Source organism: Schistocerca cancellata, chromosome 4 (genome assembly GCF_023864275.1).
Source record: "Schistocerca cancellata isolate TAMUIC-IGC-003103 chromosome 4, iqSchCanc2.1, whole genome shotgun sequence".
In the NCBI taxonomy this organism is placed as follows: domain Eukaryota; kingdom Metazoa; phylum Arthropoda; class Insecta; order Orthoptera; family Acrididae; genus Schistocerca; species Schistocerca cancellata.
In genome coordinates, this window is record NC_064629.1 from 687,766,516 (window position 1) to 687,788,626 (window position 22,111).

The 22,111-nt window shown below is 45.4% G+C and overlaps 1 protein-coding gene across 1 annotated transcript in view; it reads left to right on the forward strand.

Moving 5' to 3' along the window:
* Positions 1-22,111, forward strand: part of LOC126183543 (dedicator of cytokinesis protein 3) — a 1,039,887-nt gene that overhangs the window by 394,791 nt on the left and 622,985 nt on the right. The window lies entirely within an intron of this gene.

Below are 22,111 nucleotides of genomic sequence, written 5' to 3' on the forward strand. Positions count from 1 at the left end.
GTTATTGACTTTCTATATGTGTGAGACACTTTCCCTTGAATAAATCCTCCAATTATTCTGAAAATATAATAATTTGTTTTTCTGTACGTGGTGCGCCGTATTTTTTTCGTGATTTACAGTTAGGTGACAATTGACAAGGGTCACGGGACAACGATGTAGCATATGCACATGTACAAATGGCAAAGTATCGCGTACAGGAGGTACAGAAGAGCAGTGCGCTGGCGGAGCTGCCATTATTGAGGTGATTCACGTGAAAAGGTTTCCGATGTGTTTATGTCCGCACGACGGGAATTAACAGCCCTTGAACGCGAAATGGTAGTTGGAGCCAGACGCAACGAACATTCCATATCGGAAATCGTTAGGGAATGCAATCGACGCCCTTCACTCAATGACAGAGGAGAGCATCGGCGTTTGCGTATAGTTGTCAGTGCTGAGAGGCAAGCAGCGCTGCATGAAATAACCGCAGAAATCAATGTGGGTCGTATGACGAACGTATCCGCTAGGACAGTGCGGCGAAATTCGGCGTTACAGCGCGAAATCGCCTGCACCGCGTCCCCTTGGGTCGTGACCATATCGGATGGACCATAGACTACTGGAAAGCCGCGGCCTGGTCAGATGAGTCCCGATTTCAGTTGATAAGAGCTGATGGTAGAGATCTAGTTTGGCTCAGATCCCATGAAGCCGTGGACACAAGTTGTCAACAAGGCACTGGGCAAACTGGTGGTGGTTCCATAGTGATGTGACCTGTGTTGGCATGGAATCAAGTGGGTTCCATGGTCCAAATGAAACGATCATCGACTGGTTAAGTTGCAGACTAAATACAGCTATTTATGAGCTTCATGTTCCCAAACTACGATGGAATTTTCGTGGATGACAATGCGCTATGTCATTGGGCCACAATTGTTTGCGATTTGTTTGAAGAACCGAATAGTTAAAGCTGAATTTCATCTGTTGAAGCGGAAAACGAATACTGCTTTTGTTGCTATGTTATCACTATCTCGACTCGATGCAGGCTGGGTAATGAACCGGAGAGCGCGCTAACAGCCAGCAACTTAAACCTGGCGCCAAGCTTAAGTTTTAGTTTCGATGTGTAACTTAAAATCGTCCGCAATTTTCTCTCTTCATTTATGTAGAAGGGAATAATGTACTATGATGCTATTCCCAGTATGCAGAGTCGTTTAACGAGACTTCTACTAGTTATTCTGGAGGAAACGCCACATACTATCCTCAAGATATGCTTCTGTGCAACAATGGTATGGTATATGAAGCCGTAAGACGTTAGTAAATAAAAATAGGAATACTGAGTCAGCTATATGACGGTTTCATCTACAAAGTCTGATACGAGGGTGAGTCAAATGAAAACCTTAAATATTTTTTTAAATATTATTTATTGTGCAGAAGTGGTACAAAGCTGTATCACTTTTCAACTTAACCTCCCTCACACTCAATGCAAGTCCTCCAGCGCTTACAAAGTGTATAAATCCCTTTAGAAAAAAACTCTTTTGGTAGTCCGCGCAACCGCTCATGCACCGCGTGGCGTACCTCTTCATCAGAACGGAACTTCTTTCCTCCCATTGCGTCTTTGAGCGGTCCAAACATATGGAAATCACTTGGGGCAAAGTCTGGTGAGTATGGTGGATGGGAAAGACATTCGAAATGCAGGTCTGTGATTGTTGCAACTGTTGTACTGGCAGTGTGGTGCCTTGCATTGTCATGCTGCAAAAGGACACCTGCTGACAGCAATCCACGTCGCTTTGATTTGATTTCAGGCCGCAGATGATTTTTTAGGAGATCTGTGTATGATGCACTGATGACAGTGGTCCCTCTAGGCATGTAATGCTCCAAAATGACGCCTTTTTCGTTCCAAAAGAGAGTCAACATAACCTTCCCTGCTGATGGTTCTGTTCGAAACTTCTTTGGTTTTGGTGATGAGGAATGGCGCCATTCCTTGCTCGCTCTCTTCGCTTCCAGTTGGTGGAAGTGGACCCAGGTTTCGTCCCTAGTAACGATTCTTGCAAGGAAGCCATCACCTTCTCGTTCAAAGCGCCGAAGAAGTTCTTCACAAGCATCAACACGTCGTTTTTTCATTTCAGGAGTCAGCTGCCGTGGCACCCATCTTGCAGACACTTTGTGAAACTGGAGCACATCATGCACAATGTGGTGTGCTAACCCATGACTAATCTGTAAACATGCTGCAATGTCATTCAGTGTCACTCGGCGGTTTTCCTTCACTATGGCTTCAACTGCTGCATTGTTCTGTGGAGTCACAACTCGTTGTGCCTGACCTGTACGAGGAGCATCTTCCACTGAAGTCACATCATTTGCGAACTTCCTACTCCATTCCTAGGCTTGCTGCTGTGACGAACAGGCATCACCGTACTGAACCTTCATTCGTCGATGAATTTCAATAGGTTTCACACTTTCACTACGCAAAAACCGAATAACAGAACGCTGTTCTTCCCTGATGCAAGTCGCAAGTGGGGCAGCCATCTTTATACTGATACTGCGACGATGTGTGCGCATCTGCACTGTACTGTCACCTACAGACAATTCTGCACGCTGTTTGTAGCACGCTTACCAACTTACACGATAACGGCGAAATTTCAATTTGTTATTACAAATTTAAGGTTTTCATTTGACGCACCCTCGTATTATCAAAAACGCGAAAGTTACAGAGTTCAGACGTTCAAGAATATCTGCAACATACGACTCTCTGTTTAGGTTCTTGTTACGATAACGTATTTCCGATATGTTGTTGTGGTATTCTCCAAAGACTGGTTTCATGCAGCTCCCCATGTTAGTCTATCCTGTGCAGCCGCCTCAGTTCCGCCTAAGTTCCCCAACCTACATCCATTTGAACCTGCTTGTCGTAGTCAAGTCTGGGCCTCGCTCATCAATTTTTACAACCACCTCTCCTCCCCCACACGCAATGCCCTTATTGCCGGATTGATGCTTTGATGATAATTCAGGATATGTCCCATCAACGAACCTCTTCTTTTAGGGGGTCGCACTACAAAATGGAACGTTAGGGTTGAACGTCCCTTCGATGATTAAGTCTAATTAGAGAAGAATTGGCAAAGAGGCTGCTGCGACATTTTCGAAGAAACGATCGCGCCATTCACCTCAATCGAGCTACAGATACCGCAGTATACTAAATCTCGATGACGGGATGAGAATTTGGACTCGTGTACTTGCGAATGTGAGTCCGGTGCCATAAGCCCATGGCTCCTATTCCTTCAGTGTGTTGCTCCAAAGCCAGCCGCTGTTGCCGTGCGGTTCTAGCCGCTTCACTCTGGAACCGCGCTGCTGCTACGGTCGCAGGTTCGAATCCTGCCTCGGGCATGGATGTGTGTAATGGTCTTAGGTTAGTTTGGTTTAAGTAGTTCTAAGTCTAGGAGACTGATGACCTCAGATGTTAAGTCCCATAGTGGTTAGAGCCATTTGAGCCATTTGTTGCTCCAAAACTCAGGTGCTGACTTAAAGAAGATACTGTAGCAACTCGATGTGACGTCAAAGTTATATAGCTGCGTTAATCGGAAACTTCAGTCAGTTATTTCCATCGCTAGTACATATGGTACATATTTTATGCCTTTCTGGCGACTGCTCGACTGTTCTTTAGTTCATTTCTGAGCTAGTAACGTAAAGTGTGCGAGTGCAAACTTTGTCGAAGCGTATTTGGTCAGCATGCGAGTGTTTCCAGCAGTACATGTTTTCTGCGATTAATACTTTGCAGTAACTTACACTGATCAGCCATAAAATTATGACCACTGACATACTATCGATATAAACCTGTCCATACGACAGCAGCGACACACGGCAAGGAATGACTGCTAGTCAGACATGTGCACGGTGCACGTAGTATCAATGAGCGTGCTGTCCGTGTGTAGAATGGGGAAGGCGCGCCATCTATCTGTGTTTGACTGAGGGCAGCTTGTGATGGCCCGGAGGCTCGCCACGAGCATTTCTCAAACTGAACGACTTCTCTGGTGTTGTGGGAGTGCTGTGTTGAGTGTCTTCAACACGTGGCAAAACCAAGGTGAAACCACGTCCAGACGTCGTGGAGTCGGGCGACCACCCCTCATTGCAGATGTCGGACGTCGTAGGCTGAGCGGACAGTAAAAACAGGACAGGAGGCGAACTATGACGGAACTAACATCAGACTTTAATGCGGGGCAGAATACATGTGTGTGAACACACAGTGCACCGAAACGCATAACGATGGACCTACGCAGGCGACGGCCCATACATGTGCCAATGTTAACGTCACGACATCAGCAACTACGACTGAAATGGATGTGTGACCATCGGCACTGGGCGTTGGCGCAGTGGCAGAGCGTTGCATGGTCTGATGGATCCCGATACTTCCTTCTCGATGCCGAAGGGAGGGCGCGAATCCATCGTCTTCCGTGGGAGCAGCTCCTTGACACCTGTACTGCGGGACGGAGACAAGCTGGCAGCGGCGCCATTATGCTCTGGTAAACATTCACGTGGGCATCCATGGTTTCAGTTCGTACAAGGCACCGTGGCGATCAAGGAGTATCGTACACTGGTTGCAGTCCACCTGCACCCCTTCATGATGATCATGTTTCCCGGCGGCAGTGACATTTTTCAACAAGACAATGTGACATGTCAAAAGGCCAGGAGTGTGACGGAGTAGTTTGAGGAACACAGTGGTAGAGGCATTATTAGCAAATTCTTTCTTCGTTTTAGATCTTTTCAAGGTAAAATGAGACTCTTGTAAACATTATTTTCTGACCTTCGTGGTTTCTAACTATTAAATTACTGAAGTCTTGCTTCTTGTGCTTTTGTGTGTCGATTGCGATTGTCCCATCTGACTAAACATTAAGAAATTGGCAGTGTCTGAAAGATCTGAGGTAACTAGACAGAAATTTTGCACTATGCAGTGCTCTTGTAAGTCAGGTAGACTACCGGTCAGCTCCTCATTAAACACATCCGTGTATATATATATATATATATATATATATATATATACAGGGTGTTTCAAAAATGACCGGTATATTTGAAACGGCAATAAAAACTAAACGAGCAGCGATAGAAATACACCGTTTGTTGCAATATGCTTGGGACAACAGTACATTTTCAGGCGGACAAACTTTCGAAATTACAGTAGTTACAATTTTCAACAACAGATGGCACTGCAAGTGATGTGAAAGCTATAGAAGACAACGCAGTCTGTGGGTGCGCCATTCTGTACGTCGTCTTTCTGCTGTAAGCGTGTGCTGTTCACAACGTGTAAGTGTGCTGTAGACAACATGGTTTATTCCTTAGAACAGAGGTTTTTTCTGGTGTTGGAATTCCACCGCCTAGAACACAGTGTCGTTGCAACAAGACGAAGTTTTCAACGGAGGTTTAATGTAACCAAAGGACCGAAAAGCGATACAAAAAAGGATCTGTTTGAATAATTTCAACGGACTGGGAACGCGACGGATGAACGTGCTGGAAAGGTAGGGCGACCGCGTACGGCAACCACAGAGGGCAACGCACAGCTAGTGCAGTAGGTGATCCAACAGCGGCCTCGGGTTTCCGTTCGCCGTGTTACAGCTGCGGTCCAAATGACGCCAACGTCCACGTATCGTCTCATGCGCCAGAGTTTACACCTCTATCCATACAAAATTCAAATGCGGCAACCCCTCAGCGCCGCTACCATTGCTGCACGAGAGACATTCGCTAACGATATAGTGCACAGGACTGATGACGGCGATATGCATGTGGGCAGCATTTGGTTTACTGGCGAAGCTTATTTTTACCTGGACGGCTTCGTCAATAACCAGAACTGGCGCATATGGGGAACCGAAAAGCCCCATGTTGCAGTCCCATCGTCCCTGCATCCTCAAAAAGTACTGGTCTGGGCTGCCATTTCTTCCAAAGGAATCATTGGCCCATTTTTCAGATCCGAAACGATTACTGCATCACGCTATCTGGACATTCTTCGTGAATTTGTGGCGGTACAAACTGCCTTAGACGACACTGCGAACACCTCGTGGTTTATGCAAGATGGTGCCCGGCCACATTACACGGCCGACGTCTTTAATTTCCTGAATGAATATTTCGATGATCGTGTGATTGCTTTGGGCTATCCGAAACATACAGGAGGCGGCGTGGATTGGACTCCCTATTCGCCAGACATGAACCCCTGTGACTTCTTTCTGTGGGGACACTTGAAAGACCAGGTGTACTGCCAGAATCCAGAAACAATTGAACAGCTGAAGCAGTACATCTCATCTGCATGTGAAGCCATTCCGCCAGACACGTTGTCAAAGGTTTCGGGTAATTTCATTCAGAGACTACGTCATATTATTGCTACGCATGGTGGATATGTGGAAAATATCGTACTATAGAGTTTCCCAGACCGCAGCGCCATCTGTTGTTGAAAATTGTAACTACTGTAATTTCGAAACTTTGTCTGCCTGAAAATGTACTGTTGTCCCAAGCATATTGCGACAAACGGTGTATTTCTATCGCTGCTCGTTTAGTTTTTATTGCCGTTTCAAATATACCGGTCATTTTTGAAACACCATATATATATATATATATATATATATATATATATATATATATATACTACTTCAGACATTAGTCGAGTCCACACCACGTCGTGTTGCGGCACTTATGTGTGCTCACTGGGGCCCTACACGATATTACGCAGGTATACCAACTTCTTTGGCTCTTCAGTGTATATGTTGTGTTTCTCGTTGTATTCGACTGATAAAGCCCATGTAATTGTAAAATGATCTGTCGACGAATAAATTACTAACTAACAGTATAATTAACTGTGTTTCCGAGCGCTAAGTGTAAAAATCTTTGTTTACAAGGTAAAATAAGATTTGAAAAAATTAGATTTCGAAAACTGAGCTGTTAGAAGTGAGGAGGGGAGCTGTGTTCGACTCTAGAAAATCTGTCGAACGGTGTATTGTATTAGCCTTAAGTTGTGGACAACTTAATAACAGCAACTTTTAAACAGAACCAAATATTTCTGTTCAGTTTAGCGTGTTTCTGGAGTACATTTCCTGAACACCAGTTGGCAGCGTCTCGCGGTGCGCCCTATCGTTCCTCAGAGGACTTTATTGATCGACGGTTGCATATTACTGTCACGTGAAGACCATCTCTAGCAAAAGACTCTGTACCGAGCACATATCTTTATGCTCTGCCTTATAAGTGTCATTGAGATTTGCGTCATGCAGCATACGATACAATGAAAAACAAATTGTTCTGTTGGCACGTCTTTCGTGCTAGATTGTAGCGATAAAGTGCTATACGATACTACGACAGAAAAATTAATTTCATCAGTTTGAATGTGTTCGAAGGATATCGTAGAATCTGCTCTGATTGAGAGGAATCGCATATCGCTTTACCTCTGCGATCGTGAAATGTGATTCGTATAAAACAGAAACCAATTTTTTTATAGGACGCCGTATAAAATGTAGCAGAAGCTAAGTGCAGCTTTTCTCGTTTTTAAGCAGTTACTCTGTGCATTGCCAAACTACACTGCCGGAAAAAGTGTAACATCTTCAAGGACAAGATAATTTTTTTTAAGAACTGAGATGATAGGTACTTCATCACTGTGTTAGTGTGTGATAAACTCAGCCCAAATGAAACACAGTGAAGTTTGCGAAAACAGTCGCCTCAATTCACACTGTACTCACCTCTGGCCTGTATTCTCGCATGCAGACGATCGTAAAGGTGGCGAATGACATCCTGCGATAGATTGTCCCAAGCATCTTGCACCTTTTGTTGCAATTCGGCAATGGTTCTTGCAGGCCCCAGAGGAAGAGTAAGTTCTCGCATCATCATGTCCCGTACGTGTTCAACTGGCGAGAGATCTGGTGATCTTGTTGGCCAGGGAATTGTACACTACGAAGAGCACGTTGTGTCGCAGAAACCGTATGTGGACATGCATTGTCCTGCTGAAAAAAAAACACATCATCTTTATGTCGGAGAAATGGGAATAGCACGGGGATAACAGCCTGTGCATTGTAGGAGGTACTGACTACTTTACTTTGCAGAGACGCCAAATATAACCGCGAGTTGTAACTCATGGCCCCCCACACCATGAAGCCTGGGATGGGACCTCTGTGTCGTGGGCAAATGCACTCTGGAAAAGTCTACGCCATACACTTGACGTCAATCACTTCCATACAGATAGAGCCTACTCTCATCAGAGTGCCATTCCACTCTTTCACTACACCAGGAGTAGTAATGCTTGACGGTGCCATGATGTCAGTAGTAGCCTGGCCAGAGGCAATCTTTATCCTGCTACAAGCAGATGGTTCTCAGTGGTCCCTGAAACACAGCAGGTGCAACATGTACCCGGATTTCGTCCCTGGAGGATGTTGGGTTGGCCACCGCTGCCCACGCGATTCGTCGATCTTGTTGTGCGTCTGTACTAGGCGAACGTCCAGAATTGGTCCACATACGTGGGGTTATTCCACAGACCACTTTGAAAGCAGTCCACAGTACGACTCCGTTCAAATGACTGAAGTTGTTCAACAGGTATAAGTTCTCATCGGCGTGGTGCGCCTGTATCCTAGAATGAATGTTCCGAGCACTGTTCATCTCTAAATTCGGCCTGCTGAGTCAAAATAGAGGGTGCACAGACAGTCCCCCTGAGCAACATCTGATCGCTGATAACCGTGACAGATGAAGCACTAACACTACAGCCCCTCAGTATGCACTATTATTCCCTGGTGCCACTGAACACAGTGAGGGTGATACTTTTTTCCAGCAGTGTAATCAATTTTTCCAACTTTAAACAGTCTTTTACGTCGTAAGATCTCATTTTTGTCAGCGTTTACGATTTAAGACGCCTCCTCGGGAATATGATCTGATTTCTGTGTCTCCTTTTTGGGGCATAAATTTGAAACTGCTTTCCGAATAGCAACTCCTTGTGTACTCCAACGAACTCTCATACATTTTTGGTAGAGAAATGAGGAAAACAGTTTATAGGGATTTCGGCGTAGAATTACTGTGAAATACACACATCAAAAAAAGCTTAGCATCACCCCCGTACCCAGAACTCCTGAAGATAGACGTTGACTGTGGATATTGTATCACAGACACAGTCCCTTTGACTGTTCAGAGATGTCACTGAACCCGCCCAGAGATGTAAATAACCATGCATGAGCAGCACCTATTAGACGGAGGGGGTCCGACAGCCGATCAGTTCGTCATTCCACCAGCAAGGAGGTACACGGCTCGTGTTGTCTGTAGTTCAACAGACGGTCAATACCGCGGTTCGATCGCGCCCGCATTGTTACTTTGTACCAGGAAGGGCTCCCAACAAGGGAAGTGTCCAGGCGTCTCGGAGTGAGCCAAAGCGATGTTATTAGGACTTGAAGGAGATGCAGAGAGACAGGAACAGTCGATGACATGCCTCGCTCAGACCGCCCAAGGGCTACCTACTGATTATGCCTCGGAGGAACCCTGACAGCAACGCCGCCATGTTGAATAATGCTTTTCGTGCAGCCACAGGACGTCGTGTTACGACTCAAACTGTGCGCAATAGGCTGCATGAGGCGCAACTTAATTTCCGACGTCCATGGCGAGGTCCATTTTTGCAACCACGACGCCATGCAGCGCGGTGCAGATCGGTCCAACAACATGCCGATTGGACCGGTCAGGATTGGCACCACGTTCCCTTCACCGATGAGTGTCGCATATACCTTCAACCAGACAATCGTCGGAGACGTGTTCGGAGGCAATTCGGTCAGGCTGAACACCCTAGACACACTGTCCAGCGAGTGCAGCGAGGTGAAGGTTCCCTGCTGTTTTGGGGTGGCATTATGTTGGGCCGACGTACGCCGCTGGTGGTCATGGAAGGCGGTGTAACGGCTGTACGATACGTGAATGCCAGCCTCCGACCGATAGTGTAACCATATTGGCAACATATTGGCGACGCATTCGTCTTGATCGACGACGATTCGCGCCCCCATCGTGCACATCTTGTGAACGACTTCCTTCAGGATAACGAAATCGCTCGACTAGAGTGGCCAGCATGTCCTCCAGACACGAACCCAATCGAACATGCCTGGGATACATTGAAAAGGGCTGTTTATGGACGACGTGACCCACCAAACACTCTGAGGGATCCACGCCGAATCACCTTTGAGGAGTGGGACAATCTGGGCCAACAGTGCCTTGATGAACTTGTGGATAGTATGCCACGACGAATACAGGCATGCATCAATGCAAGAGGACGTGCTACCTGGTATTAAAGGTACCAGCGTATACAGCAATGTGGACCACCACCTCTGAAGGTCTCGCTGTATGATGATACAACATGCAATGTGTGGTTTTCATGAGCAATAAAAAGTGCGGAAATGATGTTTATGTTGATCTCTATTCCAATTTTCTGTACGGTTTCCGGAACTCTCGGAACCGAGGTGTTGCAAAACTTTCTTTGATTTGTGTATATGTAGGAAAAAATACCGTAACATTAAAAAGTCGTGACAGAACGCATTGTAAAGATAATCCTTGCGTTAATAATAACAGAATAACAGTAAACCCGGTATTTAACTTACATTGCTTTTTATTCAATGCGTCTGTGACAACGGTATAAATATGAATGCTGTAGCAGTTGCGGCGACATGAGTTGTTATCAGTAGCTGAGAGCTGAAGGCCCATAGTATGAACAACCAGATTTTTTTTAAAAATGCACACATTGCTGTCTTTTTTAAGTCTGAATATTAACCTGACATTCCAGATACGAATGATTTCGTACCCAAACTTTTGATTTTAAGATCTTAAACTGCTGAATGAGTGATGAAAGTACTTTTTCCTTTACAAAAAGAAGGAATAGTGACTCTTAAAGATAATAATAAGAGTTTTCCAATTTATGTTTGCTGACTTGTTGCTTTACAGACTAATAATGCAGTGTTGGATTAGTTCTCCTGCGGCGTCCGTATGTGGGATTATTCAGTGGGGATTTGTTCGTTGTACGCCTCGCAGGGTGTTAGCTGAGATAACGACCCGAGTGCGTTGGGATACTTTTTCATTTGCTAGCAGGGGCGCCGAAACCAGACAACAGGAGATATGGTTTCCAAAACAATGACCAAACAATTTCTCCAGTCCTTCTGTCTCATCTGCGTATACAGTCCTAGACACACATTTAACTACATCAATGAGTATTCTCTAACTTTGAAACTTATTCTTTATAATTCCAAGTTAAAAAATGCTTAACGCTTATCTGTTCTTTAATAATAAATCCATGAAGTTAACAAATACACAAAACTGAAACAGGATAAACAAATGTACTTCAAGTATCAAAGAAAGGAAATGTTTTTTTTTTTAAGAGTCTAATCGGCTTAGTAGCCTTTGATGATAAGATTTTATGATGGAATGTGTCATTCTTTCCCTTTTCGCGCCGTATTTACAAAGTTATTGCAAGTGAGTACGATACTGTGTAAATATTTACTGTAGACTTACGTTCAATATTTTATAAATTTTGATTTTTTCACAAGATCACTGTCGTGTTCTTGGGTATGAATGTGAAAGTGAGCAAACGTGGAAAAAGGAACTAGATAGTGAGTTTTAACAATTTAAAATTGTCAGTGTATGATTATTTTTACCTAATTCGTTTCGCATTCTTTTTTATAAAACTCTGCTCGTTAAACATTTCCTCTCGCCCGGCTTCCCAACTGGTGCAGAGTCTGCTAAGCGCTCTTGACACACACGGTATCATCCTCTGCATCACTGTCTGTGCTACAATGTCCACCTCGTTCCTTCAGTAATAGATTATAAATGTAGTACATGTTCTTGTATTCCAGCATACATAACATTTCTGAATAAGTGTCTAAATTCATCTAGTGGCTTTTGTTTACTGAAGTTCCATTGGTTAATAATAAGGCAGGAAGGTGCTTCTGTAACAAATGATGGCACTGTTTTATACCATCGCTCCTCCTTTCCGTCTGAACTCCGACTGTTGTTGGTAGATATCATGTGCACAACAGGTTGTCAGAGTATGGGCACATCTGATGTAAGATTACTAATACATCATTGGATGTTGGATAGAGTTTAGTTACTAAAGAGTTAAGATGTCTGCACATTATACACTCTAAGACAAAAAAAGTACCGACGCACCACGAAGGAATTATACCAATGGGACGGAAATCGGCAGATGTGATGTACATGAACAGACAAACGAATGATTACAATTTCAGAAAAAGTGGATGATTTATTCAAGAGAAATCGCTTCACAAATTGAGCAAGTCAATAACGCATTGGTCCACTTCTAGCCATTATGCAAACATTTATTCAGTTTGGCATGGACTAACAGAGTTGATGGATGTCCTGAGGGATATCGTGTCAAGTTCTGTTCAATTAGAGCGCTAGATCGTCAAAATTCCGAGGTGGTTGGCGGGTCCTGCCCATAATTCTCCAAATGTTCTCAATTGGGGAGAGATCTGGCGATCTTGCCGACCAAGATAGGGTTTGGGTAGCGCGAAGACAAGCAGAAGAAACTCTTGCCGTGTGCGAGTGGGCATTATTTTGCTGAAATGTAAGTCCAGGTTGCTTATCGTGAAGGGCAACAAAATGGGGCGTAGAACAACGCCGACGTATCACTTTTCTGTAAGGGTGCTACGGATGACAACCAAAGGGGTCCTCCTATGAAAATAAATGGAACCCCAGACCATCACTCCTGGTGGGCGACAGTCAGGCTGGTATCTTAAGCTACCAGTGGTGTCTCCAGACATGTCTTCGGCCTAGAACCTAATTTACTGGAGTAGAATTGTCTTCAGTGATGAGTCTCCCTTCTAACTGAGCCCCAGTGACCAGAGAAGACGTGTCTGAAGGCGCCCCGGACAGCGGTGGGATGTCAACGTGACTGTTGCCCGCTATACGGTGCGACAATGAGGAATGACGATCCGGGAAGCCAATTTCTTCATAGCAGGACCTCTTTGGTTGTCATTCGCGGCACCTTTACAGTACAGCAGTACGTCGAAGATACGAGGTGCATTCAAGTTCCAAGGCCTCCGATTTTTTTTATCCAGACTGGAAAGAGATAGAAACATGCGCATTGTTTTAAAATGAGGCCGCGTTCATTGTCAATACATCCCAGAGATGGCAGCACCGTACGGCAGATGGAATTGTACTGCCAGCGGCGAGAATGAGAACTGTTTTAAATACTTAAAATGGCGACGCTTTCCTTACTTGAACAGCGTGCAATCATTCGTTTTCTGAATTTGCGTGGTGTGAAACCAATTGAAATTCATCGACAGTTGAAGGAGATACGTGGTGATGGAGTTACGGATGTGTCGAAAGTGCGTTCGTGGGTGCGACAGTTTAATGAAGGCAGAACATCGTGTGACAACAAACCGAAACAACCTCGGGCTTGCACAAGCTGGTCCGACGACACGATCGAGAAAGTGGAGAGAATTGGTTTGGGGGATCGCCGAATGCCTGTTGAACAGATCGCCTCCAGAATTGGCATTTCTGTGGGTTCTGTGCACACAATCATGCGTGACGACCTGAAAATGCGAAAAGTGTCATCCAGGTGGGTGCCACGAATGCTGACGGACGACCACACGGCTACCCGTGTGGCATGTTGCCGAGCAATGTTGACGCGCAACGACAGCACGAATGGGACTTTCTTTTCGTCGGTTGTGACAATGGATGAGACGTCGATGCCATTTTTCAATCCAGAAACAAAGCGCCAGTCAGCTCAATGGAAGCACACAGATTCACCGCCACCAAAAAAATTTCGGGTAACCGCCAGTGCTGAAAAAATGATGGTGTCCATGTTTTGGGACAGCGAGGGCGTAATCCTTACCCATTGCATTCCAAAGGGCACTACGTTAACAGGTGCATCCTACGAAAATGTTTTGAAGAACAAATTCCTTCCTGCACTGCAACAAAAACGTCCGGGAAGGGCTGCGCGTGTGCTGTTTCACCGAGACAACGCACCCGCACATCGAGCTAACGTTACGCAACAGTTTCTTCGTGATAACAACTTTGAAGTGATTCCTTATGCTCCCTACTCACCTGACCTGGCTGCTAGTGACTTTTGGCTTTTTCCAACAATGAAAGACACTCTCCGTGGCCGCACATTCACCAGCCGTGCTGCTATTGCCTCAGCGATTTTCCAGTGGTCAAAACAGACTCCTAAAGAAGCCTTCGCCGCTGCCATGGAATCATGGCGTCAGCGTTGTGAAAACCGAGCGAGGTGGCGCAGTGGTTAGCACACTGGACTCGCATTCGGGAGGACGACGGTTCAATCCCGTCTCCGGCCATCCTGATTTAGGTTTTCCGTGATTTCCCTAAATCGCTTCAGGCAAATGCCGGGATGGTTCCTTTGAAAGGGCACGGCCGATTTCCTTCCCCATCCTTCCCTCCCCTGAGCTTGCGCTCCGTCTCTAATGACCTCGTTGTCGACGGGACGTTAAACACTAATATCCTCCTCCTCCGTTGTGAAAAATGTGTACGTCTGCAGGGCGATTACGTCGAGAAGTAACGCCAGTTTCATCGGTTTCGGGTGAGTAGTTAATTAGAAAAAAAATCGGAGGCCTTAGAACCTGAATGCACCTCGTATTCTACGCCCCGTTTTGTTGCCCTTCCTAGCAAGTCATCCTGGGCTTAAAAAAAAAAAAAAAAAAAAAAAAAAAAGTGAAATTTTATGGGACTTAACTGCTAAGGTCATCAGTCCCTAAGCTTACACACTACTTAACCTAAATTATCCTAAGGACAAACACACACACCCATGCCCCAGGGAGGACTCGAACCTCCGCCGGAACCAGCCGCACAGTCCGCGACTGCAGCGCCCCTGACCTCTCGGCTAATCCCGCGCGGCTGGGCTTACATTTCGGGAAAATGAAAAGGAAGTCAGGCCTTAATGCACACCAGAAAAGACGCGCATGGGAAAGGAGTACAGAATCACAATAGCGTTGACCGATGAGTATACCGTGATCAAAGATTTGGAGGTCAGTACGTCGATTTCACGTCATGCCTCGCCGCACTGTAACACCTGGACCACGAATACGATCATGTTCGGCAATACTGGACGTACCCTCATATGGCGAGAAGTGAGAACACTTAACGCATCCAGAAACATTGTTGAACATGATCGTTTTATTGGTAATTCCATTCAGTTACCTTCTGTATGATACTTCTTTGGAAAATTGTGATTAGAACTTATTGGACCAAACTGCTGAGGTCATCGGTCCCAAAACTTACACGCTACTTAGGGGGGGGGGGGGAGGGGGGGGGGAAGCTGCGCGGAACGTCACAAGGCGACTCAGACCGCGCGGCTACCCCGCGCGGCTATATGATACTTAGCAGTCTTTCTGTTACTGTCCAAGTTTCATCGAGCTACTTCTATGATACTTGGCAGTGACGCGGGATGCACACCAGTGTATATTTCAATGCATGACTAAAGTTTTGCCTTGAAGGATTAGCCGAGCGGTCTAAGGCGCTGCAGTCATGGACTGTGCGGCTGGTCCCGCCGGAGGTTCGAGTCCTCCCTGGGGCATGGGTGTGTGTGTTTGTCCTTAGGATAATTTAGGTTAAGTAGTGTGTAAGCTTATGGACTGATGATCTTAGCAATTAAGTCCCATAAGATTTCACACACATTTGAACATTTTTGACTAAAGTTTCCTTTACTTGCGGCGTTGATTTCCACACATTTCCCAGTTGAAAACTTAAAAGGAAGACGTTCTTGACAATCTTTGACACTACTGACACTCCTCCCCACCCCCTCCCGAATGGTTGATCCCTTCTCTAAGGACACTGTGGAGCTGCAACCGCAAAGAACGTGATGTGACCCCTACGCAATGTAGTGGGACCAGAATGTTTGCCCTGTTATACGTGGTGAAACCACTAGGGACTGTTCAAAGCCATTTGACCAAACTTGAACATGATCTGACGCAGCAAATGTGTATGCATTTTCAGCTCTCGTGTCGCGCCGTGATCACGGTGGGAGGGTGGGGGTAGGGTGGGGGGTGGGGATGGCAACTTCGACAAGTACATGAATAAAACGGCGGCAAATGGTCCCCCCTTCCTTACCCCCCCCCCACTCCGGTTTGGCATCAACGCCCTCCGTGCCACGTGCACTATTCTGCTGAGCATATTATAACTGATAACTGTACCTTCGATACTCATTTAGCTGAATGGCACACTGTCGCTGCTGTAGCGCCTGAGTGGTGGCGTGCGGAATCTACGAGGTGCCAAAGAGGTTGCCTGCTTTCAGGCGCCAGAGCAGCAGCGGAGCTCCACCTAGTTGAATGGGTGTCAAAGTCTGTGTACAGGTACATCTGTGAAGTGCTCAACGAATATGCACGGGTGGCGCCGGTGGTGTTGCTGAACTGGGAGTCATAGAGGGACCATTTGCTGTTATACTTATGAATGTGTTCAATGTTGCACCTTCCCATGAACATGCTGTAGGAGGACCGAAACAGGAGGACTGAAAAAGCGTAAACACCCTTCACTGTTTCGGGTCACGTTCAAATTTCGACGAATGGTTTTGAACGGTCCCTAGTGGTTCTTCCTTGTATGCCAGAGCAAAAACTGCAGTCGCGCTGCACTCCAAAGGTGTTAGATAATGTTCATTGGGACTGTAGCCCCAGATTGTCGTCAGAGTCGGGTCTAATCGTCCGGCGGGTGTCAGCAGTGTCGAACGTTGTGAAGAACGTCATCCCGTAGCTTATCGCAGTGCGAGCTGTCATTTTCGATCATGAATTGTGTGGGTACGAACCCCGCCTCCACGTAAAGCGGTAGTTTCATTGATGCCTTTTGTGCCACCCTCTGAGGCCTTGTCATGTTGATTGTGAGTGGCGGAGTGTCTGAAATGCTTTCCTCAGTCAGTCATAACAGAATGGTGTAATTCCAGGACTGGGCTTCGCGCTTCTGACCTCCATCGAAGAGGCGTGAAAACGAAGGGTGAACTGTGGGTAAGGAGTATAACTATCTTCTCAGCGGTAGACACGTTCACGATGAGATTGGACAGAACTGTATTGAAACTAGATACCAATGTGGCATCATTAACCCATCTTACACCTCATGTGAACTTCTGAGCTCTGATTATTTTTTCGCGTGTGTCGATAGCTTGCTAACTTAAGCGTCGCCGTGCCCTAGGCTGACGTCGCAAGGCATCATTACAGGGGAGAGTTGTATGTACCTTTGAGCCATATTTCAAACTTATGCGTCGCTATGGGAGATAATTACAGGATTTCAGAGAAGTGGCCCTTTAATTGTGTCGCGCAGTGTAAATTCAGCGCTAAACTGCTGCTCTACTTTAACTGTTTTTCAATCAAAGATTGCAAGCGCTGAGTTCAGGGCTGGCCGGCCGCTGTGGATGAGCGGTTCTAGGCGCTTCTGTCCGCAACCGCGCTGCTGCTACGGTCGCAGGTTCGAATCCTGCCTCGGGCATGGATTTGTGGAATGTCCTTAGGTTAGTTAGGTTTAAGTAGTTCTAAGTCTAGGGTACTGATTACCTCAGATGTTAAGTCCCATAGTGTTTAGAGACATCTGAACCATTTTTTTAGTGCTGATACAGGGCGACAGTTATTGAACTATATGGAAAAAACGTAAATTAGTTACAAACTATGGCGTGCACATACTTTATTCAACACATAAACGTCATTACAGACATTCGGATTTATGTTATGACATGTTCGATATGCGTGCCGTCATTGGCGATGATCTGGCGCAGGCGAATAGCAAAATTTTGCATGACCAGCTGAAGTGTCGGAACATCGATGCTGCCGATGACCTCCTGAATTGCTGTTTTGTGCTCCGCAATGGTTTTGGGGTTATTGCTGTACATCTTGTCGTTAATACAGCCCCACAAAAATAAGTCACGTATGTTCACATCCGGAGAATATAGCGACCAATCGAGGCCAATAACAGTGGCCTGTGCGTAACTTAGAGCCAGAATGCGGTCCCCAAAGTGCTCCTATAGGTCATCAAACACTCCCTTGCTTCAATGGGGTCGAGCTCCGTCTTGCATGAACCACATCTTGTTGAAATCAGGGTCACTTTGGATAATGGGGATGAAATCATCCCGCAAAACCTTCACGTACTGTTCGGTAGTCACCGTGCCATGAAGCAATATCGCACCAATTATTCCGCGACTGGACATTGCACACCACGAATTCACCCGTTGAGGATGAAAAAACTTCTCGATCGCGAAATGTGGATTCTCAGTACTCCAAATGCGCCAATTTTGCTAACTGACGAACCCGTCCAAATGAAAGTGGGCTTCGTCGCTCAACCATACTACGCATACTAATTCCCATCAATCCCCGCGGCCAACCATCCAGTTTAAACGTCCTAACGCAAACCGTTCAGAAGTTATGACGATTTTATTTCATGTAGTTAAAAATCTGTCACACTGAAGTTGGCCTTGCAGCCTTTGCCATTTGACGGTAGTTGATATAACCAAAAATTGCCTAAAGGTGTGGCACAGCGGCGTGGAAACCAAAATGTCTGCACTACTTTGCAGAGACATTTACTGCAGCTTGACACGTGGCGCGGACGGGACGGCGGCATGCACTACAACGGCACCACCTCAACCCAAGCCAATAGGCCGGGATGGCAGCTCTACTGATACACTCGCCTTGTCCTCTTTTTTGCGACGTAGTTTTCCATATGCACTCTTTACATGGTTAACCTGCATTTTTTTCTGATAATGACGAAAGCACTAGTAAAAAGTGTAGCCGCCTTTCTTATGGAAACATGCTGTAACCCTTTCACTACCAGTGATACGTATGTGTCCCACGATAGATTATCAGCATTTCATACATTGACTCCGCTAAAACTGCGAGACATAGAGAAGAATGATACGTCAGTGGACGGAGAATCTATCCAAGTTTCGATTGGTAACACGAACCGTGGCGTAGTTGCAATAAGGCAGGCGTATCAGAACATGGAGACAAATCACCCGTTCTGTATTGTCGCATCGAATTAGTCAGCGCCTGCAGATAGCCAACGCAATCAATAGATTTGCATAGTGAGCTGCTGTCTCGTCTTCCTGAACAATTCGTGTCAATGAAACGCACGTACGTATTGACGTCTGCCGCATCACAAGCTACGCCGACATTGAGCACCTGTAACGTGAATTACAAACTTCAAGAGGTGCTGTAATCCCTGTATGTCGTGTAGTTTTTGTGCAGTCATCTTCTGAATCCCCGGGGGTACTTTCGACAAACTCTGTATGTCCCACCCCTTCGCAAGTTGGAAAACAAAACGGTGGGAAATCCTTTTTTATACTGCGACATTAATTAAAATAACAATACATTGTCTTCCACCTGAAAGAAATTGTTTTTGAAAGGGTTAAAATAAGCTCACCGGATAAAAAATTAGCCACTTCAGTGCGCATGCGCAGATGAAACGTTAAGCCCTTACAGATGGCGCAGCGATTGAGTCTTGAGCATAAGGCTGGCACTGTCAGAGCTTCACCCCCCATTGCCCGTGGTGAACCGGAGCCGAGCTCGCGGCCGCAGACTATATGTACCTGGCGCGCCAACGTCCGAGAGTTTCTCCGCGGTCATTTCCGGTATGGTTCTCCTCTTGTATCCCATCAAAGCCTGCTTACAGGGTTACAAGAATCAGTATTATGTGAGAAATCTAGGAGTATGCTACAACTCCCAACTTACCGCTCTCGTAGTGACGGCAAAGACAAGATTAGACAAATTGCAGCACGTACAGATGTAGTTTAGCAGTCATTCTTCCCGCACTCCACTGCATTGTACAACAGGAAGTACCCTCTGCCATACGCTTGACAGTTGTTTATAGACTGGAGATGTAGTTGCAGAAGTGGTTGACACGTCATATTTTCATGACCAGCCACGAACTCGTCATGTTGGTCAATTCGGCCACCCAATACTACACCAGAAGTATAATCCATCGTTAAGCATAAAGTGCTGAAACAAAGTGCGGTAGTGCTCCCTTTGCTTAGGTATCTTGCAGTTTCTATCCAGCAAATTTCACTCATGCAGTCTTTTTGTTACTGTTTCTGCGTTTGGTATTGTTAAACTAATATCTGATGTTACGTTATTTAATTCGTGTGAATTTGGAAATTGAGGTTTCGCGTGATACGTGCACTTGCACAACTTCGATACTGTCGTCACGTAATTCTGCACAGGGCGTGATCTGTCTTATAGTGGGTGGAACAAGAAGCTTATCGCTATGTGCAACAGGCCTCAAACATCGTGGAATGTTTGGGTAGTCAAACAAACTCGTTTTATTCCTCCTACGATGATGAGACACCTTAAAGAAACAGAAGCAGCAAATAGAGCATATTTGTTAATTCACGCCTGGTTGAGAACACATCACACTCATATCTTTCTGCTATCTTCTGCGTTTGAAGTTTCGAGACTGGAATTAAAGCTGATCAGTTCTTGTGTGAATCATTCACATGCACGCTAAACTAGTTCTTGAAGGCATGGTAGAACTTTTGAGCTTCTTCGATTCATTGTTGTACTGCACTGCTGCTATGAGAAACACCACATATGTCCTAGAAACTGTAGGCATGGTGTTCCCAGGCACAATAACTCGCTATCATTATACTTTGGTACCAAAGAAGGTGCCAAAGAAAGTAGATTTTTGTAGCATTATAATTATTTAGAAGTAAAATTTAATTGCTGTGCGAAGTGAAGGAATTTTCTAAAATTCGAAAATTCGCCATTCTGTCTTTAAAAATGAGGTGACTTGTTAATCGCATGTCGTTAAGCGACGATAAATAAATTCATTGCCGTTGTATTATCCTAAATTTTTTTGGTAGAGATACAGGGCTTGTGAAGTCTGGAGTATGAGCTTGCTAAATTCCCCATTGCTGGAATGTGGTGAGAAAGGCCAGCTGCAAGCTTTAGGTGATGGGTGGATGAGGAGCGAATTTTCGGAAAATTTCCCCAAATTCCCCCCCAAGAACGGTAGAGTCGCGTGGGAAGGACGCCGTAGGTAAAGGTGCTCCCAGGCCGGAGTATCGCAAAGCGCCTTTTCAGTGCTGTGCGAAACACGAGTGGTCCTTGGGGGATAGCCAGCAATGCTCACGGACTTTCTTAGAAGCATATGCAGATAATGACCCACCGCCATTTTATTGTACACAGCGTGGGAAACGAGTTGCACGAGAGGCCGTCCAGTGCCAAATTCTAGTCAGTTTACGGAAACACAACATGCACCTGTGGAGAAAATTCTGCAGACATCCTTCGCATTTTAAAACTTGCTGAAAAATTTTCGATTGTCTCGGTGGCAAAACTCGTGAATCCTCCCCTCCAACCGGTGGCGTTTAGGAGCGAATTGGAATATAGATAGGACACAATTGGTGTTCACAGTTTGGGACGGCGGGGGCGACGTTACGTCACGGAGATATCGACAGTTGCCCAGACCAGCCTGCCGCTTTTTTCGAGTACCATTTGCGCTGCTTTTCCTCCGTACAGCTCACAATTTCCGAGTTTATTCCGCAATGTGAGTTTGCTTTTTACAGTAAATTTTTTGTACTGAGATCGTGAGTCGATCTTCTCCAGTATTATCGCATTTGCGAGGTGCACAGACTCTGAAAATTCATTTGCAGTTTCAATGGCAGCCTTCAGCGTAGCTTCAGGTGCCTTCAGCATTTATACAGTGCTTTCAAAATAGACAGCAATTTTGTCTCGCTGCTGATTAATGTAATTCTTTTTGTAATTTCGTGGTCATTAATTTTTATCTTTAACATAGTGAACCGTAACTGTAATTTACCTTGATCTGAGAACTAATTTTTAAGGCTCAATAAATTTATGGTTAATTTTAACGAATATTATCATTTCTTTGCCCTACAAATAGCTGATAAAGTGACCCTTTTCCTTTTAATAATTATCAGTCGGTTCTATATGACAATTGTGCACTCGCTGTGTCGGCGTTCCGGTGTAAAACAGGTGTCATTACTAGGAACATTTTTGATTAAACGAGAAGGTTAATTGTTTCATTTCTTTTTTACAATTTTTTTAGTTTATTTTTGGTAATTAAATCTGACCTGCATCTACATTGAGCAGCGTTAATGGTTATATTACCAACGTCATTCTGTGTTATTGTAAACTCGAATAGCTCGTAGAGTTAATCGTGTGTTGAGGTCGGAAGTGTGAAAGGCAACTTGCACTCACTACTGTTGATCCCTTCGACTCACGAG